The 17,839-nt window shown below is 38.5% G+C and overlaps 1 pseudogene; it reads left to right on the forward strand.

Annotated features, from left to right (window-relative positions):
• Positions 1-11,199: 11,199 nt before the first annotated feature.
• LOC120320323 lies at positions 11,200-12,112 on the forward strand (annotated as a pseudogene).
• The last annotated feature ends 5,727 nt before the right edge of the window (positions 12,113-17,839 follow it).

Here is a 17,839-nt window from a genome sequence, read left to right on the forward strand (position 1 = left end):
TCAAATTGCCAACATACGCTGGATCATGGAGAAAGCTAGGGAGTTCCAGAAAAACATCTACTTCTGCTTCATTGACTATGCAAAGCCTTTGATTGTGTGGATCACAACAAATTGTGGCAAGTTCTTAAAGAGATGGGAGTACCAGACCATCTCATTGTCTCTTGAGAAACCTATATGTGGGTCAAGAAGCAACAGTGACAACTGGACACGGAACCACTGATTGGTTCAAAATTGGAAAAGGAGTCCGGCAAGGCTGTATACTGTCGCCCTGCCTATTTAACTTATATGCAGAGCACATCATGAGAAAGGCAGGGCTAGATGAATCAAAAGTTGGAATTAAGATTGCCGGGAGAAATATCAACAACTTAAGATATGCAGATGATACCACTCTAATGGAAGAAAGTGAAGAGGAACTAAAGAGCCTCTTGATGCGGGTGAAGAAGGAAAGTGCAAAAGTTGGCTTGAAACTCAACATTAAGAAAACCAAAATCATGGCATCAGGCCCTCTCAATTCCTGGCAAATAGATGGGGAAGAAATGGAGGTAGTGACAGATTTTATTTTTCTGGGCTCCAAGATCACCTCAGATGGGGACTGCAGCCAAGAAATTAAAAGACGCTTGCTCCTGGGGAGGAAAGCTATGGCAAATCTAGACAGCATACTAAAAAGCAGAGACATCACCCTGCCAACAAAAGTGCGTATAGTCCAGGCCATGGTTTTCCCAGTTGCAATGTATGGCTGTGAAAGTTGGACCATAAGAAAGGCTGAGCGCAAAAGAATTGAGGCCTTTGAACTATGGTGCTGGAGAAGACTCCTGCGAGTCCCTTGGACTGCAAGGCGTTCAAACCGGTCAGTCCTAGAAGAGATCAACCCCGACTGCTCTTTAGAAGGCCAGATCCTGAAGTTGAAACTCAAATACTTTGGCCACCTAATGAGAAGGAAGGACTCACTGGAGAAGGGCCTAATGCTGGGAAAGATTGAGGGCAATAGAAGAAGGGGACGACAGAGAATGAGATGGCTGGATGGAGTCACTGAAGCAGTAGGTGTGAACTTAAATGGACTCCAGAAAATGGTAGAGGACAGGAAGACCTGGAGGAACGTTGTCCATGGGGTCGCAATGGGTCGGACACGACTTCGCAATTAACAACAACAACACTTGTAGAATGTCACATCTGTTTTAAGGCATTTCAGAGAATGCTGTGTTCACTCTCCTACATATGTTCTCTAAAGCCCTTTTTGAAATCAGACTAAATTATGTTCAGAGATCTGAAATGTACAATTTAGACTCCTTATTTTTCTTATAGTCAGCTATGATTATAATGACAAGAAATAGTGGGATAGATAGAATGCACATTTAAATTAAGGGACATATTTTAGGATAGTGGAATCCTAATTATTTTCCACAGATCTACAGATTGTATAGGTTGTCATGGAGAAATGGGATGCAATTTTTCTGTGCTGTGTATACTTGGGGTCTGTAACATTAGAATGCACATTTTCCAGGATATGCTATCTCCACTATTCTGATGAAATAGATACGGTTTGAGGAAATATTTCCATGTAGTTAGTGAAATGGAAAGAACTTTAAAGATAGCCCCTGCAAGCATAATTTCCAAGCAGCAAGACAGAAAAGTGGAAACAATGAAAAACTACATAATGGAAGATCCCCTTCAGCCTCAGCCTGCTGCTGAACTCCCTTACGTTTCCAATGCCATTGGATTTCAGGAGTTGTGAATATTTATGGAAAGTGATCTAATGTATCCATCTCATATTTCAATAGAGAACAATCATTCTTTGACTTATGTATTTATCCAAGTTTGGTAATTCAGTTTCAACTGAAAGAGTGGGTAGAAAAATGTACAAGATGCAAATATCTGCAGTTTTATATGCAGTTATGAAAGTTATAAACGCAAATGTGCAATTTCAGCAGAAAAGTGTATGACAGGAAATTTTGCATACCAGAGAGAGAGAAAAAAATTCTCTTCATAATCATTTCCAAAATGTAAAAAAAGCCTGCTTAAACAAGCTAGCTCTTCTTCCCAGTTTTCTAGAATAGCATGCTGTTTGCTTGCTAAATATTAGATACGAAAAAGCAAACCTATTTTTGAATTTAATTAATTGTTACCTGTTTTCACCTCCACATATGACCCATGACAGAAACTTATCAAGGGAAGTAACTAGTGCTACTTTGTAGCTCTCTGTATAGAATTTCAATTTTCTATCAATGTGCTTTTCTCTTATTTTTTAATTATAGACATTAAATATGAATAGTGTCAATTTTGTCAATTTTCTCTTTGTTATTTTCCTCATATCAGAAGGACAATTCCAAGGGGCAGGGGAGGGACAAAGGGAATACAAGATCTGCCCCATAAAAATCCATTTTGTAAATCAATTCTATTGGAATTCCTTCTTCACTTCTATTCAGGTTTACCATGGATGACTGAGTTAGGATCTATCCAATTATATAGAATTTATTTACAAAATTTTATTAATTCTAATCATTCTGGCATTTTCTTTCATTTTCACTTTCCTTGGTATCACACCTACCAAAATTAAGGCTTCCCATTCAAAGCAATTAGAAAATATTGCATATTATAAATTCTACCCCACCTAAGATGCTTGAGGAACTTTGTAATGCAAAGTTGAGGAGAAGTTTCTCTTTTATAGTAGTTTTATTAAATGTTACAATTTATGATAATAACAATTGCTCATGATGAAGAACTACCAGGATGATCTCAACTCCACTCTTTGTCAAGAGAGGAATTAAAGAGTAGGGTTACATGCTGGCTCTTCGTTTTGTCACAGTTGTCAGCTCTGCCAGTTTTCCATTCGTTCCACAGAAGTCTCACTTCTGAATGCAGTTTCCCTTGCAACATTTTATTTTTATTCAAAAAATTAAAATACAGACTAAAAAAAATAATTTACAAAAACAGAAAGAAAAAAATAAACAGAATATTAAAAATGTGCATTAAAAAACACATATACATGTATTATCCTCCCTAGTTGAATACTGATAAATATATTGCAACAATATTAGTTCCCCTCTCCTTGCAAAGTGTTCCCATTTTTTTTAACTTCTAACTCTATTTGCAATTTATTGACCTGTCATTTATCCATTATATTAATAATAGGATAGTTAATAGGTAGAACAACAGCAAAATTCAAGTTTCAAAACCTTCTGTTAAAATTTACCACAGCTTCTTATCTATCCAAAATCATCACAACAATTAACTCTGATCCATCCCAGATCAAATATCTTCATTTGCTTCTTAATAACATCTCTTATCAATTATTGTCTGGTTGAATATGGTAAATCCATTCTCCAAAATCAATTTATCTTCTCAAAAATATCCAACTGAAATTATTTTCCAGTTGAAATGTTATGTCAGTTTCCAAGAAACTGAAAAATATGAAATTTTGATTTGATAATTATTTGGAATTATAGAAATAATGTAGTCTATTGTTAATTTTAGAGTAAGTGTTTGATGCATTTTTTATCTATACATGTACCATAGAAAATTGCAAATAATTCTTTTTCTTCCTTCTTTACTTTTTGCACTTTTAACTTGCTTTCAACAATCAACACTTTAGAAAGCTAAAGATGAAATAAAATTCTAGATGAATGAAACTATTCCAAGATATGTTTTTCGCAGGCTTTCTGACTTAATCTAGATTTGAATTCTCAATTGGAAAGTGATGTTTAGTGAACTTGAACCCCAGTTCTGTTGGTAAGATGAAGACGATTAAATCATGGGATGGGGTGACTGATATTAGATGTAGCAGCTCTTAATGGCTAATTATATCCATAAGAACTCAGGTTGATTTTTTTTTACTTTATCTAGTTTGATTGCATATTTTAAGTTATTTAATTGCCTCTTGAGGGAAACAAAACTATTAATACGATTGCTGAATATAAAATCAATTTTTTCCCCTGAAGATAGATCTGAGCAATAATATGATTACATCTATTATAAAACCAATGTTTAACAATCTAAAAACAATAATTCTATGAAGAAAACTAGTTAGTATATCATAGTAAGTATATTTGCCATTTGACTAAAAAAGCAATTCCTATATGAGATTAACTGGCATTTATTTAAATCTACATTAAATGATTGTACTATAATTTTTACACTGAGAAAAGAATATTATGAAATGATATCTAACATACTGTTCTTTTATCACAGAATATACAAATGAAGACAAAAAGGAGAAATTTATTTTAGTTATTTGGGCCTAAAAGTTAGATTATTATGAATCAGAAAAAAAATCTATGTCCGGTTATTGTATCCTAAATAACAAATGCAGTAGCATTAGACCTGCAAATACTTTTCAAACATACTGATGATATAGATAACTACAGTTTGCAGAAATTTAGAAACCTATCTTCAATATTGAAATAAAATTGATGAACTGATCACTAGTAAGTGAATTAGCATAATAAAAGTCATTTTTAGGTTCATTTGTACATTTTGGATTAAAAAATTATAAATGCGTATACTGTTGAAAAGATGCTGATGTTGATAAGGTCAGATTTTGTCTTATTTAATTTTATATTTAGAAATTATTAATTATTATTAATAAGTTCCTTATTAATTTGGAATGTTTAAAGGTGGTAGTGGTTCGGCTAGACATTTAGATCAGAATCTGTGACTGATTCAGAAAACAATGAAAAATAAACTAATAGTAATTCAGTATATGAAAAATATTAGTGGCAACCAAGATTCACAAAACTATAATACAGTATCATAGAGTTGAAAGAGGTTATTTAGGATATTGAATCCAATAGAGTATCTTGGAGAACCCAAATTAGAGTATCTTTGACAGATATGGTTCCCATATCAAACTGCTTTTACATTTGAAACCTTTGCAAATATTTAAGATAAGGAAATGTTAACTGAAGAATTTTTATTAGAATATGAAGGTATCCTCCTTAACGTTCACTTTTCTTGGGATGAATATGCTTTCCTATTTGTGTAATTTTAAGGACCACCTGGTCAATATCAGTGTGAATTATAATGTTTTCTATTGTAAAATTCCAATGTACCATTAATGTACTTAAATGTATTATTATATAGATATGTTTGTCAACTAATATTTATTTGCTTAAGACAGCGTTTCTCAACCCGGGCAACTTTAAACTGGGTGGACTTAAATTGTCAGAATACCTTAGTTAAAGTCAATCCATCTTAAAACTGTCAAGGTTGAAAAATGCCAATTAAAAGTCTGTTCCTTCAATTTTTCAAAGTAAAAAACATAGCAATTAATTCCATTGTTTTCTGTATTAGGTTTACATCCAGTCTTTCCTTAAGGTGCTCTCTTTATATGGGACTCCTGTCTTCAGTTTTCCATTATTGTAACAATTCTTTAAGAATGATAAGAGACACTTACTGGTCCAAACGTCCAGGGAACCTCCAGTTAAAATGGGCTTGAAAATGTTTGCCAAGTCCTAGGCAATCATTTTAACATATACAACAAGGAAAAGAAATCAAAGGAAGAAGAAAATTGTGGTTTATGGTTTGATGCTTAGTCAATGACAATTTGAAATATATAACTAGTGCTGTAATTGGACACAAAATGTTTTGCATCCCTTTTCTGAACTGTGTTTTCATTCTTTGCATGTTTTCTCTCTATTTTTTTCCATTCTGATCTCAGACTGTATCAGGCTATATGTGTTCACTGTTTTTAACTAACTACTTCCTCTGTTATGTCCTGAGCCTGCAAAAGGGCAGGCTTGGGACGTTGCAATGGTCCCGGGCAGCTGCAAGTTGCCTGGGACCAGACTGGTTGGCGCCAGCGCTCGCGTGCATGCGCGAGGTGCTTCGTGCGCCAAAATGTTGCCTTTTGCCCCGGGGAAAAACGTCCTTAAGAGAGGCTGAGAAGTCCGTGCTGCCTTGAGTTGTAAGTGCTGCTGAAGAGAAATAAAGAAGGTTACTGAACATCAAGAATGTCTCGCGTCGTCATTGCCATTAGCCGAGGACTCAACACTGGCGACGAAGGTGGGATGGCCTTGCAATTACGCAAACAATTGTAAGCTTACCCTAGAGTCCAGCACAGCGAGGAAACGGCGTTAAATTCAGCAACTGCCTGCCAATACAGCTTCGTTGGAGGTAAGCTGGCTGATAGACCCTTCCTGCTTTACTAAAATGGCAAAGATTGGAAAACTTTCAGAGTTTGATATTACATATCCCGAAAGATGGGAATCTTACGTGGCCAGAGCAGAAAATTATTTCAGAGTTAATCAAGTAAGAGAAGAGGGCTTAAAGGCTGCCACCCTACTCTGCGTTTGTGGTCAAGATGCATTTGAAATTGCTGAAAACGTAGTAGCCCCTGCACCTCTTGAATCTGTTACCTACACAGATCTTAAGAAATTACTGAAAGAGCATTTTCAACCCAAGTTGTCTGTTATTGCTTGGAAACATAATTTTGAACAGCGGGATCAACGGGCTGGTGAATCAGCTAAAGAGTACATTGCTATATTAAGAAGGGCAGCTAAGCATTGTGAATTTAAAGACTTAGAGGAAAGACTGAGAGACAAATTTGTATGTGGACTGAGAAACAGAGATGTACAACAAAGGCTTTTTGCCAAAGAGGACATATCATTCCAAGATGCCTTGAGAGAGGTTACTGCAGAAGAGGCAGCAAGTGGGGCAATCAAGAATATGAGGCCCATCAAAAGCTTTCCAGAAGCTGTTTCCGTGCATCACGAGGGAGTTCAAGGAAGCTCAGAAGAGGAGCCTGATGAAGAAATAGATCATCTCTACCCAACCAAAGAAAGAAAGCAGAGGGAAGGCAAAGAAAAGTCTTCACCTGTACCCAAGTGCTTCAGGTGTGGAGGTCGCCACAAGAGGACCAACTGCAAGTTCCGTTCTGCAATCTGTAGAGCATGTGGGAAGCAAGGCCACATAGCAGCTGTGTGTCTGGGCCGACAGAAGGTACAACCCTGAGAAGAATTGCGCCTGAAAGGTACCAGGGTCCCCAGCCAAAACAGGGTGGGTTCCTGTGCTTCACGAAGAAGCATTTTTAAGACAGGCACACACAGACCACTTAAAAAGAAGCTGTCACTTAGGGTGAAATTGCAAGGAGTTCCATTGGTCATGGAACTAGACACTGGGTCTGCACTTTCAATCATCTCCATTCACACATTCAGAAAGATTTGTTCTGGTAGTTGTTTCCGGGCCAAGCTTAGGCCTTCTAACATAGTACTAACAGACTTTCAAAACTCCAAAGTGTGTGTTAAGGGGGAGGCCACCCTTAACGTGCAGTATAAGGATTTTGAAGGTCCATTAGATGTATTGGTAGTGGGGGGTGATCGTATGAGTCTCATAGGACTCGATTGGTTTGAGGCCCTGGGAATACAAGTTACAGGGCTCAAACGTTAGACTTACAGGAAGTCTGCAAGGAATTTGCAGATGTATTCAGCCCTCAGTTGGGCACATACAAGGGTCCCCCAGTGTCTTTGAAATTAGACCCCACTGTCACTCTTATCAGAGTAAAGGCAAGAAGGGTACCTTTTGCCTTAAAAGGGAAAATTGATGCTGAATTGGACAAATTAATTCAGCAAGGAGTCTTAGAACCTGTTGACTCCAGTCCTTGGGAAACTCCCATAGTAATGCCTCTTAAGGCTAATGGGGATATTCGCATTTGTGCAGATTACAAATGCACGCTCAATAAGGCATTACAACAACATGCCTATCCTGTGCCTATTGTCAGCCACATTCTGGCTTCCGTCAAAGGGGGGCGTATTTTTGCAAAGCTTGATTTAGCTCAGGCTTACCAACAGTTGCCTGTGGACGAAGCTGCTGCTGTGGCACAAACCATTGTAACTCATAGGGGGGCATTCAAGGTCAAGAGACTGCAATTTGGAGTAAACGTAGCTCTTGGAATTTTCCAAACAGTAATGGAAAATACCTCGAGGGGTATTCCAGGGGTTTGCCCCTATTTTGATGATGTCTTAATTGCTGGAGAGTCTATCCAAAATCTGGCTGAAAGATTGAGGGCTGTCCTGCTGAGGTTTCGGAAAACAGGACTCAAACTCAGAAAGGACAAATGTAAAATTGGGGTGTCTTCAACGGATTTTCTGGGGTTCAAAATTGATGCCAATGGGATTCATCCTGCTGAGTCCAAATTAAAAGCTATCACACAAGCTCCCAGACTTAAGTCCAAAGCGGAACTGCAAGCTTTTCTGGGACTTTTGAATTTCTACAATTCATTTATTCCTAACAAGGCTGATGTAGCTGAACCACTTCATAGGCTTCTTGACAAACAAGCTGTGTGGGAATGGTCACAAGCACATGAAGCAAGCTTCAATAAGGTTAAGGCCTTGCTAACATCTAACAATGTGCTTGCACATTTTAATGAAACACTCCCTGTGTGCATTGCTTGTGATGCTTCCCCTTATGGCGTAGGAGCTGTACTCAGCCATCTCACACCTGATGGAACTCAGGTTCCTGTTGCATATTACTCCAGAACTTTATCCTCTGCTGAGAGGAATTATGCCCAGATAGACAGGGAGGCCTTAGCTGTTGTTGCTGGAATCAAAAAATTCCATGATTTTTTATATGGCAGACATTTCATGGTCTACACTGACCATAAGCCTTTGTTGGGATTGTTTACAACTAACAAACAGACCCCTCACATTATCTCTCCCAAAATGCTCAGATGGTCAATCTTCCTGTCAGCTTATGATTTTTCTTTAATTCACAAACTGGGCAAAGAAATGGGCCATGCTGATGGCCTCAGTAGATTACCCTTACAGGTAGTTGAGGCTGACCCTGCCCCGGCAATCAATATTCTTTCATTCAAGCACTGCCTGAGTCACCCCTTAACGCCAGGGATGTGGCTGCTGAATCAGCCATGGATCTTACACTCTCGAGTCTTATCCTGGGTTTTGTCTGGATGGCCAGAGAGTTGTCCAGGTACTGAGTTTCAGAGTTTCTGGTTAAAAAGGAACGAGTTGTCCACCTTCCAGGGCTGTCTGCTGTGGGGTAGCAGAGTTGTCATTCCTACCTCAATGAGGTCTAGAGTCATAGGGTCCCTTCACGAGGGTCACCCTGGCATTGTTCGAATGAAGGCGCTTGCACGCAGCCACTTGTGATGGCCTGGGTTAGATAAGGAAATTGAGGCTAAGGTGCATGCTTGTCACCTTTGTCAATGCTCATGCCCAGAAATGCCTCAGGCTCCTGTACATAGGTGGGAGGAAACACAGTCCCCATGGTCTAGGGTGCATATTGACTACGCTGGGCCCTTTCAGGGTCAATTCTTCTTGGTCCTGTTTGATAGCTATTCAAAATGGCTTGAGGTTGTACCTGTCTCGTCCACCACCACTGCAAAGACTATCCAAGTACTGCGGGGAATTTTTGCTGCACATGGGCTTCCAGATGTTTTGGTGTCTGACAATGGCCCGCAATTCACTTCTTCCGAATTCCAAGCTTTCTTACAGGCCAACATGATTCATCATGCCACTTCTGCTCCTTTCCACCCTTCCACCAACAGGATGGCTGAACGGATGGTCCGCATCACCAAGGATGCTTTAAAGAGACTTACCTATGGGGACTGGCATCACAGGTTGGCTGACTTCCTCTTTTCCTACCGCACTACACCTTCCACTTCTGTCAGGAGGAGCCCAGCTGAACTTCGTTGGGGGCGCAAACTGATTACTAAACTTGACTGGTTGAATCCGGACAGACTGCCGCCTAGGGGTACACAGCCCAGGGCACCGCGGCAATTGCAAGTGGGTGCCCCTGTATGGACTCGTAACTATGGGCCAGGCCATTTATGGGTTCCTGCCACTGTTTGCAAGGTTACAGGCCCTTTGTCTTATGAGGTCTCCTTGGAAGACAGCCGCATCCTGCGACGGCATATTGACCAGCTGCGTACAAGGCTGGACTCACCTTCAGAGACTCCTGGTTCTTTTCCGGGGGGAGGGGGACACTTATGGGCAAAGAGAAGGGTGTTGGCAGCATTCAGACTCTCACAGTGAGGCCACAGACGGCCTTTCGCATGATTCCGCGAGTGTTCCAAACGGGAATTCAAGGGAACCAGTTAGTGCACAAGCTACAGTGCAGACTCCAGCCAGGGAGTCAGCCCAGGGGCATAATCATTACACACGTACACCTTTCAGCACTCCAGTCAGGGAGAATAACCGGGAGCATCCTAATAACTCAAACATTGCAAGAGAGCTGGCACACAATCAATACAATTGGCCCAACACAGCCACAGTCCCCAGAGAAGGACACTGCCACGGGGAAGTGGGAAAAGAGCCAATTTTAGACATTGGACCCTCTGGTTCAATGGAGAGGGGAACTGAGTTTTGGGACAATACTGAAATAACAGACAGTCCTGCTATGGAACTGGGGAGTGGAGGAAGCCAGCCTCCTGTTAGGTCCAGTGTGGGCTTGAGAGGCCATTCAGAGCTACCCAACAATGGCAGCTTAATAGAAGGGTTAGATCGCCTGCAACTAGGCAGGTCAACCAGGTTAGAGAGAGAGCAAAGTCCTGGCCTGATGAGCCCAGTGGGCAAGCAAGCAGGCCAGGCATCAGGGCACAGTCCACGGGGGCCACCAGGGTCTGAGAAGGGGGGTGAACCTATAACCTCTACAGGACAAGGTGTACTTGTAAATAATCCAGGCCTACGTAGGTCACAGAGAGATAAGAGGTCTCCCAAATATCTTGAAGATTTTATAACCTTACTGGCCAGGCACAAGACTTAAGTGTATTCTGTGGAAGCCGGAAATGGGAACACTGGAGTTAATCCCCAGCACTATAGCGTGGTACCATTTAACAAGAGTGTATACCACGTTCGTGTTGAGGACACGTTAAAATTGTCATATAGTCTTAGCCGGGGGGGGGAAGGGGTGTTATGTCCTGAGCCTGCAAAAGGGCAGGCTCGGGACATTGCAACGGTCCCAGGCAAATGCAAGTTGCCCGGGACCAGACTGGTTGGCGCCAGCACTCGCGCACATGCGCGAGGCGCTTCGCGCACCAAAATGTTGCCTTTTGGCCCGGGGAAAATGTCCTTAAGAGAGGCTGAGAAGTCCGTGCTGCCTTGAGTTGTAACGGGGCTGCTGAAGAGAAATAAAGAAGGTTACTGAACATCAAGAATGTCTCGCGTCGTCATTGCCATTAGCCAAGGACTCAACATCCTCCATCTCTGTTTATAAATTAAACTGAGTTAAATTAAAGTAAGTCATAAGTTAATCATGGATAATCAAACCACAGTGCCTTACTTTTTGCTCCTGGAATTCTCAAAAAAATGGCATTTACAAATTTTACATTTCTTTTTATTCTTTGTGTTATATTTGTCAACTCTAACAGCAAATCTTCTCATCATCTCTGCAGTAGCCATAGATAATCAACTTCATAGCCCCATGTACTGGTTTCTAATGAATTTGGCTGTTCAGGACCTGGGCTCAATTTCTGTTATTGTACCAAAATCCATAGTGAATTCACTCATGGACACCAGACACATCTCTTACTTAGGATGTGTGGTTCAAGTCTTTCTCTTTGTCTCATTTGCAGCTTCTGATTTATCCCTCCTGACAGTCATGGCCTATGATCGGTATGTTGCCATTTGCCATCCATTGCACTATGAGACGGTGATGAATTGGAAATACTGTACTGAAATAATGATTCTGGTTTGGGTTGCCAGCCTTCTCTATGGAACATTGCATACTACTGGCACTTTTTCAGTCTTTTTTTGTTCTAATGTTGTCAACCAATTTTTCTGTGAAATTCCACAACTGCTAAAATTATCCTGCTCTGGTTTCAATCTAGTTGAGATTGGAGTTATTGTGGTCAATATCATTGTAGGAATAGGTTGTTTTACTTTTTTATCATATCTTATGCTATGATCTTCAAGGCAGTGCTAAAAATCCCTTCTGAACAAGGGAGGCAAAAAGCCTTATCTACCTGTATTCCTCATCTTACTGTAGTATCTATGTTTTTATTAACTGGATTTTTTGCCTATTTGAGGCCCCCCCTAACACACCATCTTACTTAGATTTTGGGTTGACTGTTCTGTATTCCCTTCTTCCACCTCTGTTCAATCCAATCATCTATAGCATGAGAAATAAGAATATCAAATTTGTCCTTTCTAAACTCTTGAGATTCTAAAAATTTCTTTTAGTGCTGTTTATATTCTATTCAACTGAAATTTAGATTTTCCTGTCATTTTCTTTACCTCTTCAAGTAAAGCAATAAGTTAGAAAGGAAGACATACTTCTACAGAGATTTCAATCTTTTCATCCAGAAGAATTGTAAAATTCCAGTAGTTGCTCAGTAAATATCCTGCATCCCTAATTACTATCAATGCAGTTTATAGATGCAAAATGTGGGTATTTGGCAGCCCCTGACATGCTACAAGCTGAGAATCCTGATTTAATAATGTAAGGATCAGGGTGCAATGTTATTATGGAAAACAACTGCAACAGAATGAAAGTTTAAATGATATGGTCTATTATTCCCTATGCTTTCCTGAGTAAATTGACTTCTTCTCTAATACTTGCACATAATATGGCTAATTAAAGCTTTAATTTTTCCAGAAATAGACAGGACTCTATATTATTCTCTCCTTAAATGGTCATTTGCTCATACATTTTGATATTTTGCACATTTGAGTCAGCCTTAGCTCCTATTGATTACTTAGACACATCCCTGTGTTTTTCTTGGCAAACTATTTCCAAAGGCCTTTGCCATTGCCTCCTTCCCAGGACAGAGGGAGGGAAATAGAGAGGGAAGGAGGAAGAGAGAGAGAGAGAAAATGGCTGGCATAAAGTCATCCAGCTGCTTTCATTCATTAGGTGGATTAGCACTCACAGGTTCCCCATTCCTCACCTGATATTTTAAGCACCACATCAAAATGGTTTTCACATACTTTATCTATCTTGTTAGAAGTTCTTTTGAAAGATTAGATATCTGGCAATGTGGGTAGGATGGATACTATTTGGCACTATCTCGTGTAATTTGATAATCACAAGAAATTACAAAGGCAAGAAATATAATTGGGATGATGCATAATTCAATAAAATATGATATAAGCTTTCAGAAATCTCATAACTTCATACAAATATGCTCCCTGGTCTAACACATGAAGAAACAAGTATAAATAGAAGTACATCAGGATGAAATGTGCTTGAAAATTATTGAATTTCATCCAAGCTATTGATAAGGTATATCAAACACAATATGTAGATTTGGGGTTATCTATACCATCTTCTGTTCAGTATAAGTGTACTTCATAAAGATGCCATATGAAATTTTCTTGTACATTTATATTCCTCTATTGAACATCACTGTCTTTTTTTCTGCCTTCTGTGTGGATATTTCTTGTTTCCATTATGCTTGATCCCTTTTGCTTAATAAACTCAACTTTTATCCAATTTGTGTGGGTGTTGCTTTCTAATCCATCAATCTGCTATTCACATTTTTGTGTGGCAAAAAGGAATGAATCAAAACCCATTTAAGTTGATTCTCAGCTTCTCTGATAAATGTAAATAAATCTGTTTTGAAAATGTATATTAAGAAAAAAATACAATCAAAGATTTGGAGAGTTGGAAGTGATATATGGAAGTGTTCCAACTCAACACCCTGCATAGAGGAGGAAGCCCCAGACCATTCCGATCAACCATTGCATTTATCTTCTTCTATTTGAAAACAGCTGTATCTTTTTCTAGGATTGCATATCTGTTCTCTGCAAACTTCACCTGCACCTAAAGTATGTCACAACTGTTTAAAGAAATTTCAGAGAATGTAGTAGTAGTAGTAGTAGTAGTAGTAGTAGTAGTAGTAGTAGTAGTAGTAAAGTTGGAAGGGACCTTGGAGGTCATCTAGTCCAACCTCCTGCTCAGGCAGAAAACCCTATATCATTTCAGCAAATGGCTGTCCAGTCTCTTCTTAAAAACTTCCAGTGTTGGAGCATTCACCGCTTCTGAAGGCAGGTTGTTCCACTGGTTAATTGTTCTAACTTTCAGGAAGTTTCTCCTTAGTTCTAGGTTGCTCCTCTCCTTGATTAGTTTCCATCCGTTGCTTCTTGTCCTGCCTTCAGATGCTTTGGAAAATAGCTTGACTCCCTCTTCTTTGTGGCAGCCCCTGAGATATTGGAACACTGCTATCATGTCCCCCCTCGTCCTTCTCTTTGTTAAACTAGAGATACCCAATTCCAGCAACCGTTCCTTATATGTTTTAGCCTCCAGTCCCCTAATCATCTTTGTTGCTCTTCTCTGTACTCTTTCTAGAGTCTCAACATCTTTTTTACATCGTGGTGACCAAAACTGGATGCAGTATTCCAAGTGTGGTCTTATCAAGGCATTGTAAAGTGGTATTAATCCTTCACGTGATCTTGATTCTATCCTTCTGTTAATGCAGCCTAGCACTGTGTTGGCTTTTTTGGCAGCTGCAGCACACTGCTGGCTCATATTCAGATGATTGTCCACTAGGACTCTGAGGTCCCTCTCACAGTTATTACTATTGAGAAGGTACCCCCTATACTATACTTGTGCATTTGGTTTTTCTTGCCTAAATGCTTTTTTCACCATTGAATTTTATTTTGTTAGATAGCGCCCAGTGTTCAAGTATGTCTGGATCCTTTTGTATCTTAAGCCTGTCTTCTGGAGTGTTGGCTATTCCTGCCAGCTTGGTGTTGTCTGCAAATTTGATGAGTTCCCCATCTATCTCCTTGTCCAAATCATTGATGAAGATTTTGAAGAGCACTGGGCCCAGAACAGAGCCCTGGAGCACCCCACTATACACTTCCCTCCATGTGGATGCAGTTCCATTGAGTACCACATGCTGAGAACAGCTGGTCAGCCAGCTATGAATCCATCTGGTGGTGATGCTGTCTACCCCACATTTTTCTATCTTATCAAGTAGTAGGTTGTGATCTACTTTATCAAATGCTTTACTGAAGTCCAAGTAAATTATGTCCACAGTATTCCTCTGATCCACTAATTTTGTCACTTGGTCAAAGAATGCAGTAAGATTTGTCTGGCATGATCTATTTTTGACAAACCCATGTTGGCTTTTAGTAATAACTTTGTTTGCCTCTAGGTGTTCATTCTCTTGTTCATTCTCTGAAGCAATTTTTTGTAATCAAATTCAAGTAACTACACTGGCTGAGAACAATTAGAGATACACAATTTAGATTTTGTATTTTGCCTATAGTTAATTACCAAGAGGTAAAAAGTAGAAGCAATAGGAAAAAAATGGAAATTTTTGGTTAGTTGAGGATGAGAGAAGATCTTCAGATCCCATTCAGGCAAACAAGCTAAATAGTCTTAACCTGCAGCTAAATTCCCTTATATTATCAATGTTATTGGATTTCAGAATTTCTGAAACATTAAGGAATTTAATTAATTAATTTAATGCACACTTCCTACAGTGGTGCTATTTAGTTTGGTAATTTAGTCTCAGTTGAAACCTTAGGTGAAAAATATACAAGAGGCACATATTTGGGAAAGTGATAAACAAGAATGTGCAGATTTAGCACAAAAGTGAACAATCAGAAAGGATGAAAACAAAAAATAAAAGTCTTTGTTTTTCTGTTCTTTTTTAATCATTTCCTTTATAGTAAAAAGGTTACTTAATCAGGATAGCTCTTCCTACACCACAGGCTTAAGAATGAAAATAGCTTGTGCTACTTTGTGGATTTTTGTTTGGATTCTCTAGTGTCTGTGTATGTGTGTGTGTGTGTGTGTGTGTGTGTGTGTATTTTGCTGACAAAAAGAAATCTGAATTTGTAATGTTTTGCAGTAATGACTTGAGCCTGTTTAACACCCCTAGTTGGGGGACTGTAAAGCAAAAAGTGATTATAAAAAAGTAGAACTGCAATATAGCAGTCAAAATGCCAAGGCACAATCAATCAGACTGATCTATCTGAAAAACTTTCTCTCTCTCTCTCTCTCTCTCTGTGTGTGTGTGTGTGTGTATGTATGTATGTTTGTAGGGTGAAAAGATATACAATATCTGCCCCATAAAAGCCCATTTTGTGCATCAATTCCTTCTTCACCACTACAGAGATTTTTTGTGACTGAATTGAATAGGTTCTCTCCAATGTTATAAGTATTGGAACTAACAAACTTTTTTTTTAATTGAAAATTTTTGAATTTTACAAAACAAATCCCTTCCCCAAACCCCCCCGCCCTCCCATACCCTCCCCCATCTCCCCAAACCTCCCATACCCTCCCTCAACCTTCCCAGAGCTGAGTACAGGCTTAATTAAAATTTTTCAAAAAAAATAAAAAATAATAAAAAAAACTTAAAACACATATAAATCCTAAACAAATCTAAATACATTAAATTAAACAGATTATCTTCTCTAAAAGATAATAATTGCAAACATTAAACACACATTATAATATACTCTAAACATTTTCTAGTATTATACTTATATTATTATCCATCATTCTATATAGAATCCCCAAAACACAAATTTAAACATTACTTTCTTTAAATATCTATACCTACAATATAAGATCTAATCTCCCTCTTTCTTTACTCTAAAACACAAAAATAAGCATATAAACATTCATTATACCGTTAAATCTGAATACTCTTTTGAATAGTTAAACTAAATGCTTAAATTTAAACTTATCTAAAATTTTCATTCAATCTTCATAATCTTCTCTCCCATCAAATAAAAAAGAACTTAAAAAACATATAAATCCTAAACAAGTCTAAATACGTTTAATTAAACAAATTACCTTCTCTTAAAAATAATAATAATAATAGAAAGAGAAAAAGAAAAGAAGATAAAAAAACCCAATCTTTAAACAAATTATAATATACTCTAAACATTTTCATATCATACTTATATTGTTATCCCAAAACACATATTTAAACATTACTTAAAACATTAAAATTCCCTTATACCTATTTAAATCTTTACCAATAACAAATTCCTCTACAGTAAACACATTCCTTCTCTTATCCATAAACCTCTTAAAGGTAGCTCCAAAAAATTTATGAATCTTACTTCTCCCGCAATCTCAATAGTCTTCTGAGTACTTAAAATAAGTACTTAAACTTAAACTTCTTATCTAAAATTTTCATTCGATCTCCATAATCTTCTCTCCAATAACCAGTTCCATCCACTATAAACACAATCCTTATCAGTCTCTCTTGTCCATAAACCTCGAAAGAAGTGCTTTAAAATCTGCCCTTAAAGGTAGCTCCAAAAAATTTGTAAATCCTGGTCCTCCCACAAACTCAGGAACCAATACTTGTGAAGCTTCCTTAACCTCCTTCTTCTGTTGGTCTTTTTCTTTACGTTTATATGTTGCGCAAGTTGTCCTCTGCTCCTTCATCTCGACTTGTTGAGGCCCCTCAAACTGAGATTTCACATTTTTCATTAATATAGACTCTTCACACTGCAATTCTGCCCTTAAAGGTTGCTCCAAAAAGTTTATAAATCCTACTTCTCCCGCAGATTCAGAAACCAATACTTGTGAAACTTCCTTGAGCTTCTTCTGTTGATCCTTTTCTTTACAATTGTATGTTACACAGGTTGTCCTCTTCTCCTCCATCTCTACTTGTTGAGGCCCCTCAAACTGAGATTTCCCAATTTTCATAAGTGTAAGCACTTCAGACTGCAATTCTGCCTTTTTTTCTTCCAAAGCTTTAAACATGGTAGGTGGCGATGAACATACCCCCAGGACCGAAGTATAAAAGTCTTTTGCTTTAGAAACAGTATTAAGACTATAACGTATCCCCAGGTAACTCACCACCATTCCAGTCAGAACATCCCATCTAAACAAAATTTGTCTCTTTTTAAGTTTGTCTGCTAAAAAAGCAAACTCCTTTCTTCTTCTTAAAATTTTAGATGGGATCTCTTTTAAAATTATAACA

The sequence above is a fragment of the Crotalus tigris genome, unplaced genomic scaffold (assembly GCF_016545835.1).
Source record: "Crotalus tigris isolate CLP2741 ecotype Arizona unplaced genomic scaffold, ASM1654583v1 scf7180000021329.220372, whole genome shotgun sequence".
In the NCBI taxonomy this organism is placed as follows: domain Eukaryota; kingdom Metazoa; phylum Chordata; class Lepidosauria; order Squamata; family Viperidae; genus Crotalus; species Crotalus tigris.